This window comes from Tupaia chinensis, unplaced genomic scaffold, assembly GCF_000334495.1.
Source record: "Tupaia chinensis unplaced genomic scaffold, TupChi_1.0 Scaffold138666_1, whole genome shotgun sequence".
NCBI lineage: Eukaryota > Metazoa > Chordata > Mammalia > Scandentia > Tupaiidae > Tupaia > Tupaia belangeri.
The window spans coordinates 731,899-744,022 of record NW_006198558.1 but is presented as its reverse complement, the minus strand read 5'-3'; the positions used below and the strand labels follow the sequence as shown (position 1 = coordinate 744,022).

General features: G+C 42.6%; 1 pseudogene; it reads left to right on the top strand.

Annotated features, from left to right (window-relative positions):
• Positions 1 to 7,141: 7,141 nt before the first annotated feature.
• Positions 7,142 to 7,655, top strand: LOC102488624 (ubiquitin-conjugating enzyme E2 variant 2 pseudogene; annotated as a pseudogene).
• Positions 7,656 to 12,124: the final 4,469 nt, after the last annotated feature.

Below are 12,124 nucleotides of genomic sequence, written 5' to 3'. Positions count from 1 at the left end.
CTGCCCACGTGAGGTCAGCCTGGTGGGCGGAGGGGACACTGCATTGCCTCTCAGCTTCCAGTGTCAGACCGCCAGATGAAATTCCTAGTTCCACCAGTTTTTAGCTGTGCAACCTTAACAAGCCATTTCATTTCTCTCAGCTTTAGCTTCTTTACAGTAAAATTAGACCATGGTCAGCCATGTGGGAGTCCAACATCACCTTTTTTTTTTTTTTTTGAGAGATTTTTGCTCTAGGACACATGTACTCGCCAGAAAGACAGAGAGAGACAGAGAGACAGAAAGCGAGAAATCATTCCCTGGGGGGATGGCCATGCCACAATCCCTTCTCCTCCATTCTCCTCTCAGGATCTTGGGCACGCATGCATGCCCAGCGTGAGTTTAAGTCACCGAGTCCAAGACTCGAACCGCGGTCAGCTACATGGGAGTTCAGCAACATAGCCATTACGCTAACTGCTGGTCCCAGGGAGTCCAGCATCTTAACCACCACGTCATCTGCTGGCCCCACGAAAAGAGGATTTAAATGCTTCCAACACAAAGTAATGAAAAATGTTAGAGGTGATGGATATGCTAATTTTTCCTGATTTGAACATGGTACATTGTATTCATGTACCAAAAACCATGCTGTACCTCCATAAATATATACAGTTATTGTGCCAAATTTTAAAAATTAGACTATTAATAACATAGAGTTGTTGGTTAAATAAAACAACGTATGTCACACTTAGGAGAGGACCCAGCACTTAGGAAATGCTGGGTAGAATAAGTATTTGCTATTACTCTGCCTTCAATATTTGCACATTGTGGAGACTTTTATGTCAATCTTTACAGCCATCCCACAGACCCAAATGTTCCTAATATTTTTGCGTGTGTGTTTCTAATATTGTGTGTGTGTGTGCTTGGTTCTGTTCTTTGTAGCAATCCACTTGCCTTCTCAGATGCTCTGTGAACCACGTGCCCAGGCTGGGGCTAGGCTGTACTGATTCATCCATGCTTTGCCACACCAGGCTGCCACTGAGTCCAGTGCTGCAGGGGGAGGCAGTGTGTCTCGTGACTCCCTTGGATGAGAACGGTAGGAAGTGCACTGGTCAGGTCAGAGATCTGAACCCAGAAGTAATCCCTGGGGGCAGGCGGCAACACACAAACACAATGACAGAGCAGTGGCCTTGGAGAGGGGATGAGAAGTGGGGGTCCAGGCTGGTGGCCCCTCTGGAGAGACCAGCAAAAGGTGAGCGGCCCAGCAGGTATGAAAGAACATGAGGTACTGTAGACTGGGGGTGAAAACAACATAGATATTCAAGCAAATGGTTGGCATCAACCAGACTGGGACTTCCAGGCCCCAGGGCTACAAAGACAAGGAAGGTGGAGAAGGAGAACTAACATCCACACAGTGTCTGCTCTGGACAAGGCAGTACTCCCAGCCACTCCCACTCCTTTTAAGAAAGGAAGAGGAGCCAGACCCAATGACTTGAAAATCACACTGGGCGTGTGTATACATGCCCAAAATCTCAAGAGGAGAATGGAGGAGTAGAGATTGCAGCATGGCCATGCTCCCTGGGAGGTGATTTCTCACTTTCTTTCTCATTAACTCTCTCTGTCTCTCTCTGGTGAGCTCACATGCCCTATGACCAAAAAAAAAAAAAAAAAGGAAGAAAGTGCAGTTCAGAGAAGCCAAGAAACAAAACCAAGGTCACACTGCAGATTAGTAAGTGGTGGGTATGCTCCACCCCGCCAGGTAAGTGCCTTTGCCCTCTCAGAGTCCAGGAGCCACCAGAGGCCTGAGCAGGAAACCAAAGCTGGACTCGGGCAAGGAGGATAGTTTCGAAGCTCAGGTGCTTTCTTAAAAATAGATACAAGGGGGGGGCCAGTAGGTGGCATGGTAGTCAAATTAAAATGAATAAATAATCAAGTTAATAATAATTATTTTAAAAATAAAAATAAATATGGGCCGGCAGGTAGGATAGTGGTTAAAGCCATTGGACTCCCACATGGTTGACCATGGTTCAAATCCTAGACCTGGTAGCTTCCTTTCTCACTTTCTCTCTCTCGCTCTCTCTCTCTCTCTCTCTGATCAAAATGAAAAACAATAATAAATAAAGTTAAATAAAAAATAATTTTAAAAAAATAAATAGATAAATAGATAAATAAAAGAAGTGATCCCAAGGGGAAAACAGGACTGGCAAAAGGAGGACTCAGAATCAGCTCTGCACTCAGCCTGACAGGAGGATGGGCACGGTTCTAGAGCCTGGGCATGACTGGTTCTGAAGGGACTGGTGTTTCCACTGAAGAGTTGGGAAAGAGAAAATGAACCCAGGACATTATGACAATGAAGCCAAGCTCAAAGGTCTTGGCCATGGTCACGGCACAAAGGAAACTCGTTGGATCACTTAAAGTCTTGACAAAGAGTCTTTGCTTCGTGAAACGTCAGTCAGACTTCTGAATCTTCTCCTAGACCTGCCTGTGTGCTTTCTTGTAAAACTCCACTTTTAGCAAAGATCCATGCTAAGTCAGTTCAGCAAGAACCACCCCCTCCCTTTATATCTGATCACTCTCAATAAATGATCAGGTTCCTCGTCTTCCACCACCCCACAAGGGATTTCTGATCACCTTGGCCTGTCTTCTGCAAAGATCCCATTAGGCCAGGTTACCCAGAATCCCCCTTGTCCCTCATGTTTTGGTTTCTGTTTATTCACTTTCTATCCGGTGCCCAGCTCCTTGGCTATAAATCTCCCCTTCCCCAGGCTTCATGCAGAGTTGAGACCAATCTCACGCCCCTCTTACAGGACCCACTTGCAGTGGTCCTTAACCTATCACAATTGCCCTAAATCAAGTTTTCCTTACTGTACTTCAACAAATATCATTGAATAATTTTTTTCCTCTAACAGTTTCAACAAAACATTTTGATCTTTTTGGTGCTGAGCTCCAAACCACTAAACTAACCAGACTGCCTAGGGCTACAGAGTAAAAAAAACAACACACACAGAACAGAAAGGGAGTCTGGGGTCAGAATGAACATAAACATCTAGTCATATTACAACACAACGCTTTTGTTTAAATAAGAAACAGAAAAAATAGAGAGGCGAGACCTTAGCCCTCTCCTAGTTTTTGAAAAGAAATTGTGTGTATATTTGGCTTATAACATGATGGTATGGAATTCATTAGACAGTAGAAGTTACTATAGCCAAGTAGATTAACGGACTTACCACCTCATATAGTTACCCTCCGTGTGTCAAGAGCAGCTAAAATATACTTAACAGAAATGCCTAGTGCAGCACAATTAACTTTAGTCCTTAGTCTGTACATCTGATCTCTAAACCTGTTCCATACCACATATCTGCTAGAGAGTTCACAGCGAGCTTCCTGTTTAAGACAAAACAAAGACAGAGGAAAGTCAGCACCGCCCTGGTCCCAGAGGGCAAGGGAAAGGAGGCGAGCTTGTCCTTGGGAAGAGAGGCTGGGACGTGGCAGCCGGCGGGCACAGAGGCAGGAGGAGGCGGTTGGCTCTAATGCAACGCACTCGCACAGCGCTGATAAGTCGGAGCCAGGCACCAGATGTACCAATAGGGCGCAGCACTGGGACCCAACCTGGGGACTCTAGAGACGTTCTACAGAAGCCTCACCCCTGATTCACTTGCATCATACACTCCACTGTAATATGGCTGCCTTCGGACACGTCATGTCCATGAAGCACAGTCTGTATAGGGCTCACGGGATGCACCTTTCTGCCCCCATCGCACCTGAGGGTCCCATTCCAGCCGGCATTTCAATCCATCTTCGTTAAATGAACCCCGCCCTGTGTGCCTGACTGCAGTGAAGGCTTGGCTACAATGACCCTGAGAGCACACGCAGCGGCAGCCGCACGCCAGCCTCCTTATCAGGAAGAAAAGTTCGTGAGTGTCCTCCCCAGGTCGTACTTCATAGCCAGCTCGCTTCCTCAGCCGACTGGCGGGGCCTGCTCTCTCCAAAGAACCACACTGCCACCTGCTGGCACGACACACGGAAGACCTCGGAAACGGCTCGCTGGCCCTGCAGTTTGCTGGCAATCCCCAGGGCCCCATGCTCCCAGGGCAGTGCCCTCCTAACTCTTCCGAACCCCAGGCTCTGCTCCTTACGGTTGCCAGAGCATCTTCCTGGGCTCATCCTGTTCTTCGAAATTCTTTTTCAAACCTCTGTCCTCCATCACTGCAAGTGGGCAAGTTGCAAACATTTCTGACCTTGGGTGAAAGGAAAGAACATGGTGGTGGACATAGCCCGCCAGCTTCTGCTCCCACACACGCCCCTTCTTCAAGGGGCTTCACTACAGATCACATCGCCAGATCGCAATACCTGGGCAGACAAAGGCGGAATTTCTATAATGAGATGTGTATGTTTCTTCTGTGTGTATCTGTATGAAAACCTTTGACATGTTCCAAAGAGATCAAGAAAGTGTCAGCATTAAAGTTTCTCATTATAGGCCCAGATGCCTTACAAGAGGGAGAGCAAGACTTCGTAGGCTAAGGCCACAGAGGAGGCGAGGCTTCAGTTCCAGCCAACCTGAACAGGCTGGGTGTGGTAGGTAGCACATGCCTGCAGTCTTAGCTAGCCCAAGGCTGGAGCAGGAGCTTCAGGACCTGGAGAGAACTTGTCAAAAATACCTACCTCTCTTTCTCCCTCCTGCCTCATTCTCTCTCGGGGAAAAAAAAAAAAAAGTGTCTCACCTTAAATGGAATTACATACTGGGCTGACAGGTGGCATGGTGGTTAAAGCACTGGACTCCCACATGGCTAACTGTGGTTCAAATCCCAACTTGGCAGCTTGCTTTCTCACTCCTTCTCTCACTCTCTCTCCAAATTTTAAAGTAATAATAAAGTTAAATACATTGTTTTTTTGAAACAAATAATTATATACTTAGCAAACTAAATCTTAGTAAAGCTGAAATTTAAGAAAAAAGGGTGTCTGGGCAGAGTGGGAGGAGATGTGCACACACGCCTAACATTTGAGACCACATCCCACAGGAGCTTTCTTATTCAGTCCTCACAAGAAACTACCGGGAGACACTATCACTAATCCCATCTTACAGAAAGAGAAACAGAGGCTCAGAAATGCTATGCCCTTGCCAAGGACTCAGCTCAGACACACTGCCATCTGCTTTAAACTCATGTTTACAATCACTGTAGTTCCCTCACATGTTACTTCTATAATGGGAAAACAAATTTTTCTTAGTAAGAAAAAAATATTAATTTCTCTTTTGATTTTCTAAATTATGATTACTTTGTTTATTAAAAATTATGATAGGAATCAACCAATATCCCTTATGTAGGCAATGTATGCATAAGTGCATCTATACAATAGACTACTATTCAGTGATAAAAACAAACAAGCTATCGTGCCATGTAAAGACAGAGACATATCTTAAATATGTATTGCTGAGTGAGAGAAATCCGTCTGAAAAATCACATGCTGTATGATTACATCTTGATGACATCTGAAAAAGCCACAACTACAGAGAGAGGAGAAAAGTCCGTTGTTGCCCAGAGCTTGGGGGAAAGCTGGGAGATTTGAATAGGTAAAACCCGAAGAACTGTTTTCTGGTGATGAAACTATTCTGTATACTATAATTGTATGTATGTGTCAAACCCCATTGAGATTTACAGCACAAAAAACCTGAACGTACTCACATTTGAAAAGTCATTTAGGAAGCCAAGCTAATCCTAGGATAGAATGCAGAATGTGACCAAAATGATGTAACTGTATTAAAATGTATGAAACAAAGTCCCTGAAGGGAATGCGGGAACAGGGTGCTGACCTAAGCACTTTGGGAACGAGGGGCGTCCACAGCAAAACCAAAGCCAAAGGAAACAGACATAAATGCTAGGTTTGAGTTGATAAGGTTGTTCCCCACAGTGGTACAGGTCCTAATCCTACCGCACGTGTGCACTGGAAATGAGCACTTACATGAAACAGATGGGGGCAGGGAGGAGCCATGTTGCTCACTAATGGAGTAAGAATTGGCAGGTAAGCACGGGAGGCGATCGTGGATCAGAGTCGGAGAAAACACGGTAAATTCATGTTTGTCTTAATGTAGACACAGGTGGTACATACAGAAGCACTTATGGATATGTGTGTATAAATACATACATGAGTTAATAGACACACATTTTTTCCTAGCTCTCAACTGAGAGGGCCTAGAAGCAGCAACAATCCAGTAATCAAGAAGCCCTCTGGTGCCTAATCTTGGTTTTAAATGCCTTTCTCCATTAAAAGGAATTAGGGCTCCTTGGAGAAATGGCTAATTCTAAAACTGAGGCAGAAAATATAAAAGGTGAACCTAGAGTAAATCTATGCAGAAAAATTCCAAATGATTTATTTATGTAGATACTATACCCTCAAGAAGGTTGAACATAACTTCCCACTTGGAGAGTATGGCCTACACCTATAAGGTGGCATGGTGGTTAAGGCGCTGGATACCACATGGCTGACTCCTGTGGTTTGAGTCCCGGACCCACCAGGCCTGGAAAACACACCCAGTACGTGTATGTGTGTGCTTGTGTGCCCAAAATACAAAAGGAGAATGAAGAAGGGAATGTGGTAAGGCCATACCCCAGGTGGGTGATTTCCTCACTTTCCCTCTCACTGTCTCTCTCCAGAGAATGCATATGCCACTACAGTTTAAAAAGAAAAAAAGAGTTACTTCACTGTGGAGAAATGACTAACACCACCTCAGCCAGGCAATCAATGTCAACATCAACAGTGAAAAGTCTTGTTGACGGTATGTTCTTTGATATGACGTGGCATAAAAATGACTTTATCTCTGTGGTCTTCACCCTGAAAACAGAATCACAATCTAATCATGAGAAAAAAAACATCCCAATATAGGGATATTCCTCAAACTATTTGACCAGTACTCTTCAAAATTGTCAAGATCATCCCAAACATAGACAGTCAAACCGTCACAGCCAAAGGAGGTATGACCACTGAACCTAATGTGGTATCCTGAATGGGTTTCTGAAACAACCAACCAAAAAAAGGACATTAAGTAAAAACCAAGGAAATCTGAATAAAGTATGGTCTCTACTGTAGTTACTAATAAAACATCAACATTGATTCATTAATCTTGACAAATGTACCATGTTTACTTAAGATGTTCATAATGGGGTGTGGGCGGCTGCGTCCGGCTGCAGGAGAAGATGGCAGTCTTCACAGGAGTTACAGTTCCTCGTAATTTTCGCTTGTTGGAAGAACTTGAAGAACAAAAAGGAGTATGCGATGGTACAGTTAGCTGGGGCCTTGAAGATGATGAAGATATGACACTTACAAGGTAGACAAGCATCATTATTGGGCCACGAAGGACAAATTATAAAAACAGAATACATAGCCTGAAAGTGGAATGTGGACCTAAATACCCAGAAGCTCTTCCATCAGCTAGATTCGTAACAAAAATTAATATGAATGGAATAAATAATTCCAGTGGGATGGTGGATGCACGGAGCATACCAGCATTAGCAAAATGGCAAAACTCTTACAGCATTAAAATCGTCCTTCAAGAGCTACGACATCTAATGACGTCCAAAAAAAATATGAAGCTTCCACAGCCACCAGAAGGACAAACACAACAATTCATTTTAGAGGTTCTCACATTTGTCTTAAATCAACAACCATCTACTCATACAAATGTCTAATTAAATATCACAATGCAAATACCCACATTAAGTAAAATAATTCCAGCTGGTAAACATGACCGGACATTTGTAAGAATATATTTAATATCTGTACACCCGTTACGTTTTCAGGGAACGAGAGGGAAAATGCAGCACAATATTTTTTCTCTTGTTAAGGCGCTGTCATTTCAACGCAAGCCTGGAGTACTCGAAATAGAATCCGAGTTTTCAAGATAAAAGCATGGCAAGAAGTGTCAGATGGCAGTGGTGTAAGCACGTGTGTTTCTGAAAAGTAAAAAATCTCAAGAAGGAAAAGCAGCAATGGCACGCTTTATCCATCTCGCTTAGTGAAAGAGCTGCAGTCGAAATGGTTAAGGGAGCAGGCACAATGAATATTGTCACAAATTGTGTTAATTTTTGAAGCAGTGTGGGTGCTGACCACTAGTAGTATCAAAAATATGTTCAGGATTGTTCTGATACCTGTATTTATCATAAAAAAATGTTGGGAGGGGTGTATCGAATTTCTGTTAAAAGCTGTTCCTGTGTGTTACATGTCACAGACATGGTAAATATTTGTTTACAGTTTTGTTTAACAAACCATGCATTTAAGTTGAAGTGAAGTCAACAAAAAGGAAATAGGTGTATAGATATGTGATTCTGAGATTAAAATTAGTCTTAAAAATGTAAATAAAATGTGGAAGGTGTCCTCAGAGGAAAAAAAAAAAAGATGTTCATAATGGGGGGAACTGGTACAGGGTATAAAGGAAATTCACTGTATTGTCTACAAAGGTCATCTAAAATTATTCTAAACAACAAAGTTTGTCTTTAAAGAAATTATTATTTTTTTATTTATAATTTGCAAAGCCTGGGGGGATTTTTTTGTTGCTGTTGTTGTTTTACTGAGGTTTTTGCTATAGGGTGTGTACGCTCACCAAAGTAATAGAGAAAGACAGAGAACAGGAAATCACCCCCCAGGAAGGATGGCCACACCACAATCCCTTCTCCTCCCTTCTCCTCTTGGGATTTTGGGCATACATGCACATGTGCCCAGCATGAGTTTTAAACCACCAGGTCTGGGACTCGAACCAAGTTCAATTATATAGGAGTCCAGCAACATAACCATTATGACATCTCCTGACCCCAGCAAAGTCTGTTTTTAAAAATTATGATATGGAAAAATTGAGAGGTACTTAGGAAGGAAGAACTAGAAAACAATAAACAGAGATTTCAAAACAAGAATGGGTACTGCCCCTTACTTAAAAATAGAGGTGCCCTGCATAGCATACTGCAAATGTTTACTGAGTGCTCACACATCTGCCAGCAAGAGAAGTGATCTGTACACATCATTTCATTTCACCCTCACAAATGTGCTGAGTCCATGTCACCACTATGTGGCAGCAGCTTCCTGTCCTCAAAGAGCTTACAGTTCAAGAAGCTACGACCACTGCCCAAAAACCAAACAGAAACACACGTGTGTTATTTAACCCACATGGGATGTCATGACTTAGTCCTGTTTTGTTAAACTGCTTGTAAATGTTTAAAAACTGTGAAAGGTCACACACACAGAATTTCACTCCTCTCGAAAAGCATGGTTTCAGTCCTTCCTGCGAGCACGCTTTGTCCACCCCCAATCTGCTGGAGATGGTACCTGCTGCTGCCTTGCACAAGGCACTTGCTCTCCTGTCCATCACAGCCCAATCCCACCAGCTCAAACTCGGCTACTTTGCTCACCTGGCCACTGTTGGTACTTTTTCATTTTATCTTTGTCATTATTAAATTTAGCACAGATATAGGCACAGAAGTTAAGGCAACTGGATCCCACATGGCCAACTGCATGGTTAGAATCCCAAACTTGGTGGCTTGAAAATCACCCTGGGTGTGTGTAAGTACACACCCAAAATCCCAAGAAGAGAATGGAAGAAAAGAGACTGCAGCATGGCCAGCCCCCTGGGGGTGATTTCGCCCGGCGTGAGTTTCAAGCCACCAGGTCTGGGACAAGAACCACGGTCGACTACGTGGGAGTCCAGCGACAGCTATTATGCTAACTGCTGGTCCTGAACCTAGCATACTATTCAGGCCACCAGGTCCAGTTGAACTGCACTGTCAGCCAGGTGGGATCCAGCCATTTTAACCACACCACCAGCTTGTCCTTGTTTTGATTTTTTTAAATATTTCTCCTGTTCATTTTCTGTTTATCTTTAGACATTATCTGTTATGTGAATTCTTATGTTCCTACTTTCTTTATTTGAAATGATTGGATTTTTTATCCTTTCCTAAGTTCTCTCATTTAACTTCTCAGCTTTTCTAATTCTCTATCATGTTTTGCTTGCATACCTTATTTTCTTAAACATGTTTGGAAACACAATTTTAATGTTTTATGGACATGATTTTGTGATATGGCTTCTTTGTAGGCAAATCATTCTACACCTCACTTTCTATTTTAATTTTGTACAACATTTTATCTCATTTTTTTCTGCTGCTCATTCATTTTTATATGAAATGGTTTTTTTTAACTTCTTGAGGTAAACTTCAATAGGATAGTTTTTAATTAGGGCTTTCAAGCTCTTTTTTCAGTCGATTTTGTCAAGTGTTCAAAAGATAACATTTCCTATCAGAGATCTCCCGGCTCTGTTCTTTTTCAGTTGGACTTTCTCTTTTCTTTGTCTCTCCTGTACCTGTCCCAGCTCCCGTCTTGACCCTGTTCCTCAATATAGGGTTTACCTGGGGAGTTCCTAGAGTGCTGACTGCTCCAGCCTCTGCAGGACCTGCTGCAAACCCCTCACATTCACCCACTGGAGGTGCAAACCACTCCCAGTTTCAATGACTGTTCTCAAATTGGATCGCTGAGATTTTGAGCTCCTCATGGCTATTTGGGGATTCTCCCAATCTCAGGTCCATAGGTCTCCACACTTTCTTTGGCCTCCCCTGCACAGATGCTAAGGTCCTGGGTAATCTGCACACATTCAGGGACTGTAGAAATGCTTGTCGATGAGCTTGGTGCATCCCGCCTTGTTACAATGCAAAGGACGCTGAGCCATGCTCTGCAGACCTGGGGTGAAATTCTGTGTTTCTAAAGATGGCAATCAAGATCCATTATGTGAAGAGATAATCCTTGGAATGGGAAAATATATTTGTGAATTATCCCTGGGACTGATAACCAGAACATACAGGTAACTCAAGCAACTTAACCTGAAAAAAAAAATCAATCCAATTAAAAGAATGGCAAAATGGGCTGAACAGACACCTCTCCAAGGAAGATATATGAATAGCCGAAGCATATGAAAAAAATGTTCAACATCCCTTATCATAAGGGAGATGCAAATCCAAACCACAATGAGATACCACGTAATCCCATTCAGAAGCTAATATTAAAAAACATAAAAAATAAGTGCTGGCGAGGCTATGGTAAAAAGGGATCCTACACTGTTGGTGGAAATGTACATTAGTACAGTCACTGTGGACAATGACACAGAAGTTCCTGAAAAACCTACAAACAGAACTACCATATGATCCACCAATTCCACTCCCGGGTATCTACCCAAAGGATAGGAATACACTCAGTCAGAAAAACACTTGTATATCCATGTTCATTACAGCTTTCATCACAATTGCTAAGACATAGAATAGACCCAAATATCCAAAATGGATTGAAAAGTGACACATATACACTATGGAATACCACTCAGCCATTAAATAAAATAAAAATGAGACCATGGCATTTGATAGAAAGTGGACAGATATGGCAGACTTAACACTAGAAAAACAAGCCAGACTATGAAAGAGGGGTACTGTGTATCTCCACTTTATACTGAATGTCTGTACTCGATGACAGAAACTGAAAGATTGGAAGGCATGAAAAGCACGGGAAGCAACTATAGATACCAGAGAGAGTATGGGAGGAGGGTGAAAAGTAGTGCTGGGAGTGGGGTGGGAATTAAGGGGGAGGGAAGCAGCAAAACATTCAATGGACAAAAACTAAAAATGGATAATTATCTGTCAATGTTGATGTGTATGGTAATTTCTTTTACTGGGCTAACACAATGTATTCATGCTGGGAAAATTCATTTTATATATTGTAAAGATATACAGTGATTGAATGTCAAAAAATAAGAAAATAATAAAAATTTAAAATTTAAGTATTTTAAATTTAATAAAAACTGCTCGTCACCTATAGTTGGTGTAAACTCTTTCATGAATCTTAGTTTTATTATTCCAGTTTCACTGTTTTTACAGAGTGATCTGAAGAGCTTCAAAAACAATGACACAATTGACACCACCTTGCCAGAATCTGCACGTGTTCTTAAATCCTAATCATGTGAATTTCAGAATTCCCACTTCTTACAATAACTAGCAACCACACTATGGGTTTAAAAACTTCCAAAGAGAGCCAGCCAGTGGTGAATCATGAGGACGGCTGGATCCCACATGGCCAAAAACATGGTTCAAGTCCCGGACCCAGCAGCATGAGGAACACGCTAGGTACATGTGCA